The sequence below is a fragment of the Oryza glaberrima genome, chromosome 6 (assembly GCF_000147395.1).
Source record: "Oryza glaberrima chromosome 6, OglaRS2, whole genome shotgun sequence".
Classification (NCBI taxonomy): Eukaryota; Viridiplantae; Streptophyta; class Magnoliopsida; order Poales; family Poaceae; genus Oryza; species Oryza glaberrima.
Window position 1 is genome coordinate 11,019,883 of NC_068331.1, and position 5,891 is coordinate 11,025,773.

A 5,891-nucleotide genomic window follows, 5' to 3' on the forward strand; every position below is an offset into this window, starting at 1 on the left:
GGGAGAAGTGTCCAGCAGCTAATTATCACTTTTTTACAGTGTTGACGAGATCTTCGGGTGTATTACAGCAAAAACCGCAATCTTTCGGTATCTTGTAGCAAATTTTGCCTAAAAAAAATCCATCCCAATCATTACTTCACTGAATCACACAGTTGCGTGTGTAATCACAGGGCTGACTAAAGGATCACCAACCATTTGATAAATTGGGAATAATCTGCAGTCATTTTTATGTCATCGTTTACCCCAAGTCAGCGAGATAGATCATGCATGTTTACAAATGAGCTGCGGATAAAAAGAGTTTCCAGCGCTACATTACCGAATACAAAAACCAACATAAAAATATAAAGCTGTTTGACAGATGCAAAGGTAACCTGAATGATTACAAAATGAATTAAAAAGGGGAAAAACAAAGGAGCATAATATAGAAATGGAATAATTAGCAATAAAAAAGGATTATAGTGTTATGTATTACCGTCGAAGAAATTTCCCCCAATAGTTGTACAATCCAATAACAATTAAACCCATGACAAAATCAAAGTAATTAATTAATCTGTGAAGAAATTGAAGAGAGTGATTATAGTATGCTAATGCAAACTGATGTAAAGGGGAAAAAGAGCAGACAGATCTAGGATACTGAAATTGGTTGGAAATTAATAATTGAATCGTGAATAAATTGGAATGCCTACTGCAGGATGAGAGAAATAACCTACACTTGAACAACTGAGATCGGCAAGCAGCGGAACAACCTCCTTGTTGGCCCGACAGATCAATCTAGGGGTGTGCTTGTATGGAGGATCAATCCAGAGACATGCTTCTATGGAGGGGAGGAGAAGCTGCTTGTTGGCCGAGCAGATCGATCCACGGATGTTCTTGTCAGGATCTGGAGGAGAAGCTGCAGACCACTTTTTTCGCACATCGTAGTACAGGATTAGTACCAAACACTGTCATGCATATCGCCGTACATAAAGAAGATTCGAAGGAGGCCCTATTGATGCTAATCGCCGGCCGGTTAGCAAAGATGAAGATGAATAGACGGGACTAAGAGCAAGTTTAATAATATAGCACACTACTAACTCCAATTAATCTATAGCCAATTCATACAATAGTTGCTAACTGTACTATTAGTATATGGTCTCTTCTGTCATATACACATTGCGTCTTGGAGTCCGTGCTGCAGCTGGCTAAAGATCTGTAGCCACTGCTCTTCTCTCATATTTTATCCCATTAAAATATGTTTGCAGCTGGCTAATAGTCTGCTATTGTACCTGCTCTAAGTGGGGGCGGACGGGCGGTTTCCACACCGAGGATGCGAACAGGCTGGAAGGGTCCACATGAAGAAGCGGCGCGGCTGGCAGCAGAGTGCGCGAGGGATGGGGAACCGAGCGTGGCGCGGCGAGGATGGCGGGCCCGCGACTGGCTCGCGCTGGGGATGGGGGATAAGCGAGCGCGGCTGGAGGGAGGGCCCGCGTCCTGGTGTGAGCGCGGGGTGGTGGGGGAAGCAACGCGCGATTTGGGAGAGAAAGCGAGTGCACCTGGCAGCGGCTGCGGCGGAGGGAGGCAAAAGGACATGCGCTGTGTGATGGAGTGCGATAGAACCGTTCGCGAGCGTTTGATCGAACGGCTGAAAATAAAAGAGTGACGTGGCTTAACCGCATCTCAGGAAAATCCCTAATAACTACACTAAGTGGAGATTAGTATTATAGGATATGTGACGTAATTAACGTAATCAATGTCCAACTTGAACTAGCTCGCCAAGTCCAACACGAACTAACTAGCTAGCTCCCGTACGTTACACACGTCGTACGTCATCTTACATATGCTGCACGCCGCGATCCGATCGGTGTACGTGAACGGTGTCGACCGAGAGATCGATCTCCAGTCTCCTCATGATTGATGGTGATGACTAACGACGACGACGACGTCGGAGCAGCAGCAGCTAGGCCGACAGCGGCGGCGCACCAAGATCTCATATGCAGGCTGCTGGAAGAAGGGCGTGCCCCGCCGCGGCCCGCGGCGGAGGAAGTCGACCTCCGCGTTTTGGCCCGGAGCTCCGGCCGGATCAACGGCATCTCCGACGACACGCCCACCATCCGTGTCGCCGCCTGGATGATTACCGCCATCAGGGTATAATTTCTCTCTGTTGGATTAAAATATATTTGTAAGACTGTGAATCTAGATTCATTAACATTTCTAGTATTATAAAAGTTTAAGATGTTTTTTCCTCAAATTTTCGTACGTTGTCCGATTTTTTATCCGTCGTCGCATTGGTACAGTTGCCACACGCCCGCACGTCGCTCGGAGACGGAGATGTACAGGCGCTGTTGCATCTGACCGAGGAAGGCAGTAAGCGCTCTTGAGTCCTGATTTTTTTTTACCAGCTGGGCCATCTGTCGATCGCCGTAGGCCTCTTGGGCTCCTACCTGTCTTGGCTGGTTCTGCTCCTGCCCAGCTAAATAGTTAATAATTATTTTTTCTGTTGAATTCTCTACTTTATGTTGGTATAAATAAATGGGATAAGATATTATACATGATTTATGATGAATTTGATAATTTTATCAACCCATGCATTTTTCATGTACGTTTGTGTTGTGCATCTTTTCACTAAGCCACTTTTAAGTGTATTCATTGTTTTTCTTTCGTTGATTCACCATTTGAATATGTAATATTTGTATTTCTTTATCTATTATATATATAATATATCTCTACTATTATAAAAAATTAAAGTTGATTCATTGTTTTTCTTTCGTTGATTCACCAGTTGAATATGTAATATTTGTATTTCTTTACCTATTATATATATATATATATTATATCTCTACTATTATAAAAAATTGAAGTTGTTTTTTGCCGGTACTTTGATAAGTCATCCGTATATGAGTCGGTTTTTAAGTTCGTTTGTTTTTGGAAATGTAGATCTGTATTTGAGTCAAGTTCTAAGTTCGTTCTCTTTTGAAAATACAGACGGAGTCGTAGAAAAAAATATTTTTAAAAAACTCGTATTCTAACTTGTGATGATCGGACTCCTAATTGCAACTTATGATTTTCTAGAAAAACATATATCCAAGCGAATTCTCAAAGTGATTTTCATCTTAATTAAACCATATAACAATAATAAAATTAAAATAGTCTCCACCCGCTGCAACGCACGGGCATTTTTTGTAGTCTATATAAATATGAGCAATATTATAAAGTCTTACATTATAAAACGGAGGAAGTAATTAATTACGACTGCATGCCAACATGTCTGTCAAGAGAGGACTAACCCTCAATTTCAATCTAAAAGGAAATCGATTTTAATTTGGGGACACGGGTTATATATATGTACTTTAATTTTGAGATTTTATATACCTGATGTTTCTAGCTAATTTCTATATGCAAGCATATATATGCAGTGGACATTCAATATCATCGGCTTGGCACTGCTGATCTTCTACATTGCGGTTCAATTTCCATGGAGCGGTACTGTACTAGACCTGACCATTTTTGTAGCCGACGTGCTCATCTGTCTAGCCATTCCAGCCGGGGGATACATGATAACATCAGAATGTGAGCCGATCGAAGGAATTGGTATTTGGTAAGGTCACATCAATATCTATTGAACTAGCTAGGAATATTGAAGCAATCGCTACGTGATCAATCAATGCTGTTTTTTTTTCTGAATTATTATCAGTTTTCCTTTTGCTACGAACTGAAACGATCATCAGTAGTTTATCATGTGCGTGCAAAATCTTTTATTATATAAATATTAATATTTTTTTAGAACTAATATTAATCTTAATAATTGTACGTTCTCTGCATGCAGATCAGATGATCGAACAGGTCCTCCTTCGATTGATTAATGCTACGGTGCTTATGTTGTTACGATACAGGGCCGGCCGGTACTCGCAAACACTCCACCTAGCCAAAGTAATAGTGTAGTTTAAGAACTTCCTTACGTTGACGCATATTATCATGGGGAATCGAGTGAGTTCTTCGGATCGACGGACATGCATGTCCACGACTGATTCTATCAAGAGAACACAATCATGCCGCACAATGGTGAACTCAAAGGTTACGGCGGTGTAAAGTGTCAACCAACAGCATAATTAATATTTGATTTACACGTGCAAACACGTAAGGACATAATTAATACACTCTGTTTTATATTGTAGATCACTTCAGATTTATCTTAAGTCTAACCTCTTTTAAACTTGACCAAGTTTAACCAACTTTATAAAAAATATACTACACCGATCGGTTACATTAAATTCATCATGCATAATTTATTTTTTAGTCTCGCTCCGGTGCTTTCTACTTATAGTAGAAAGTAATCCAAGCCATTGACTGTATTTAATCGTAGGGTTGATATCTACTTTTACTCCCACCAGATTTTATGGTAGTAGAAATGTGAAGGGGTATATTTGTCCACAGATAATAATTCACGTAGGGTATTATCGTAATTTTTCAATATCTAACTCTACACCCTCTCTCTATCCTATTCTAATCGATGCCATTCCCCTCCATCCCTCTCCTCCGTCGCCCGTTCCCCTCTATCCCCGCCTCCCTCGCCGTCCATCTCCCTCACCGCCTCCGTCGCCCATCCTTCTCCCTCGCCGCATCCGTTGCCTCCAACGCCATCGGCATCTCCTCCCCCTCCAACGCCGTCGCCTCCCCCAGCCTTGCCGCCTTCTTCGCCCCCTCTGTCGCCTTCCGTATCCCCCGCCGTCGCCACCTTGTACGTCTCCTCTGTCACCGTCCGTCTCCCTCGCCTGCATCGCCTTCTCCACCCCCTCCATCGCCGTCCACCACCCCCGCACTCGCCGCCTTCTCCGCTCCCTCCGTCGCCGTCCGTCTCCCCCGCCCCCTCCGTCACTGTCCGTCGGCCCCGCCCTCTCCACCTCTGGCGCCATCAGTGTCTCCTCCCCCTTTAGTGCCCTTGCGTCCCCGTCGTCTTCCTACCCTGCCCTTGTTGCCTCCTTCGACGCCATTCTCAGCCTCCCGTTCACCTCCATCGTCGCCTCCGTCGCTCGTCCATCTCCCTCGTAGCGTCCATCGCCTCTAGCGGCCTCGCGGCCTTCTCTGCCCCATCCGCCTCCTCGGCCTCCAGCGACCTCGGGTGTGGCTGTGGCGATTTGCCGGCGGGATGCAGCTGTGGCGGGGCAGCTATGATGCTGCTCCTCGTATTGTCGTTGACGACCAAGGGTGGCCCTCCCCAAAGTTTTCATCTCCCCTGTGAGCCCCTCTAAAAGCCTACTCTTTCTCCCGATTATTGCAGAAAATGGTTGTTTGTTCTTCAATCCATTGTATTGTTTTTTTGATTATTTGGTTGAATGGTTGGGAGCAGGGTCAGTATGCAAGACGGTGGCGTGCGTGAAGTGGATCTGCATGCCGGCAAAGGGGTTCTCGGTGTACAGGTGTGACATAGAAGCAGATGCACATATGTGACGTGGACAGCTTACCGCCATGAGTCATCACGAATTGTAAGGTTTCATATACCGCTCCTTCTCATTACTATTCCGACCTTAAATAGAATGATCCTTGTTATTTGGTTATCTGATTGTTGTGGCTTTCCATTTTATCAGCCTTATGTGTGTGCTTTCCTGTTTGTGACCCGAACATAGCTTAGTTAGGAGAAAATGGGTACAAATATCAACTATGAAAATTATCTCAAAAGGAAACAACGTTTGGGACGAGTCAAATACCCAAGGAGTATCTAAATTTTTTAGTAAGGGGAAGAGAGCATATTAAAGTAAATGTTCTACAGAGAATCCATTTATATTGTGGTTTGTAGCAGTGGATAGTCTTTAATCTTGTTCAGTTCGGACTTGATCAAAATTCCTGCTAAGTCCTGTCGAAATGTTTTCATATCCTTCTGCATAATGTAAAGGCGGTGCATTTTCAATGGTTTTCAC

The 5,891-nt window shown here is 43.8% G+C and overlaps 1 long non-coding RNA gene across 2 annotated transcripts; it reads left to right on the forward strand.

Moving 5' to 3' along the window:
• The first annotated feature begins 1,912 nt into the window (after window positions 1-1,912).
• LOC127777872 (uncharacterized) lies at window positions 1,913-4,110 on the forward strand. 2 transcript variants are annotated; one of them, XR_008018382.1, is made up of 4 exons: window positions 1,913-2,124; window positions 2,274-2,343; window positions 3,380-3,574; window positions 3,803-4,110. It is a non-coding gene; the product is annotated as an uncharacterized LOC127777872 (long non-coding RNA). The 2 variants fall into 2 exon arrangements; XR_008018381.1 differs by having other exon boundaries at window positions 3,393-3,574.
• Window positions 4,111-5,891: the final 1,781 nt, after the last annotated feature.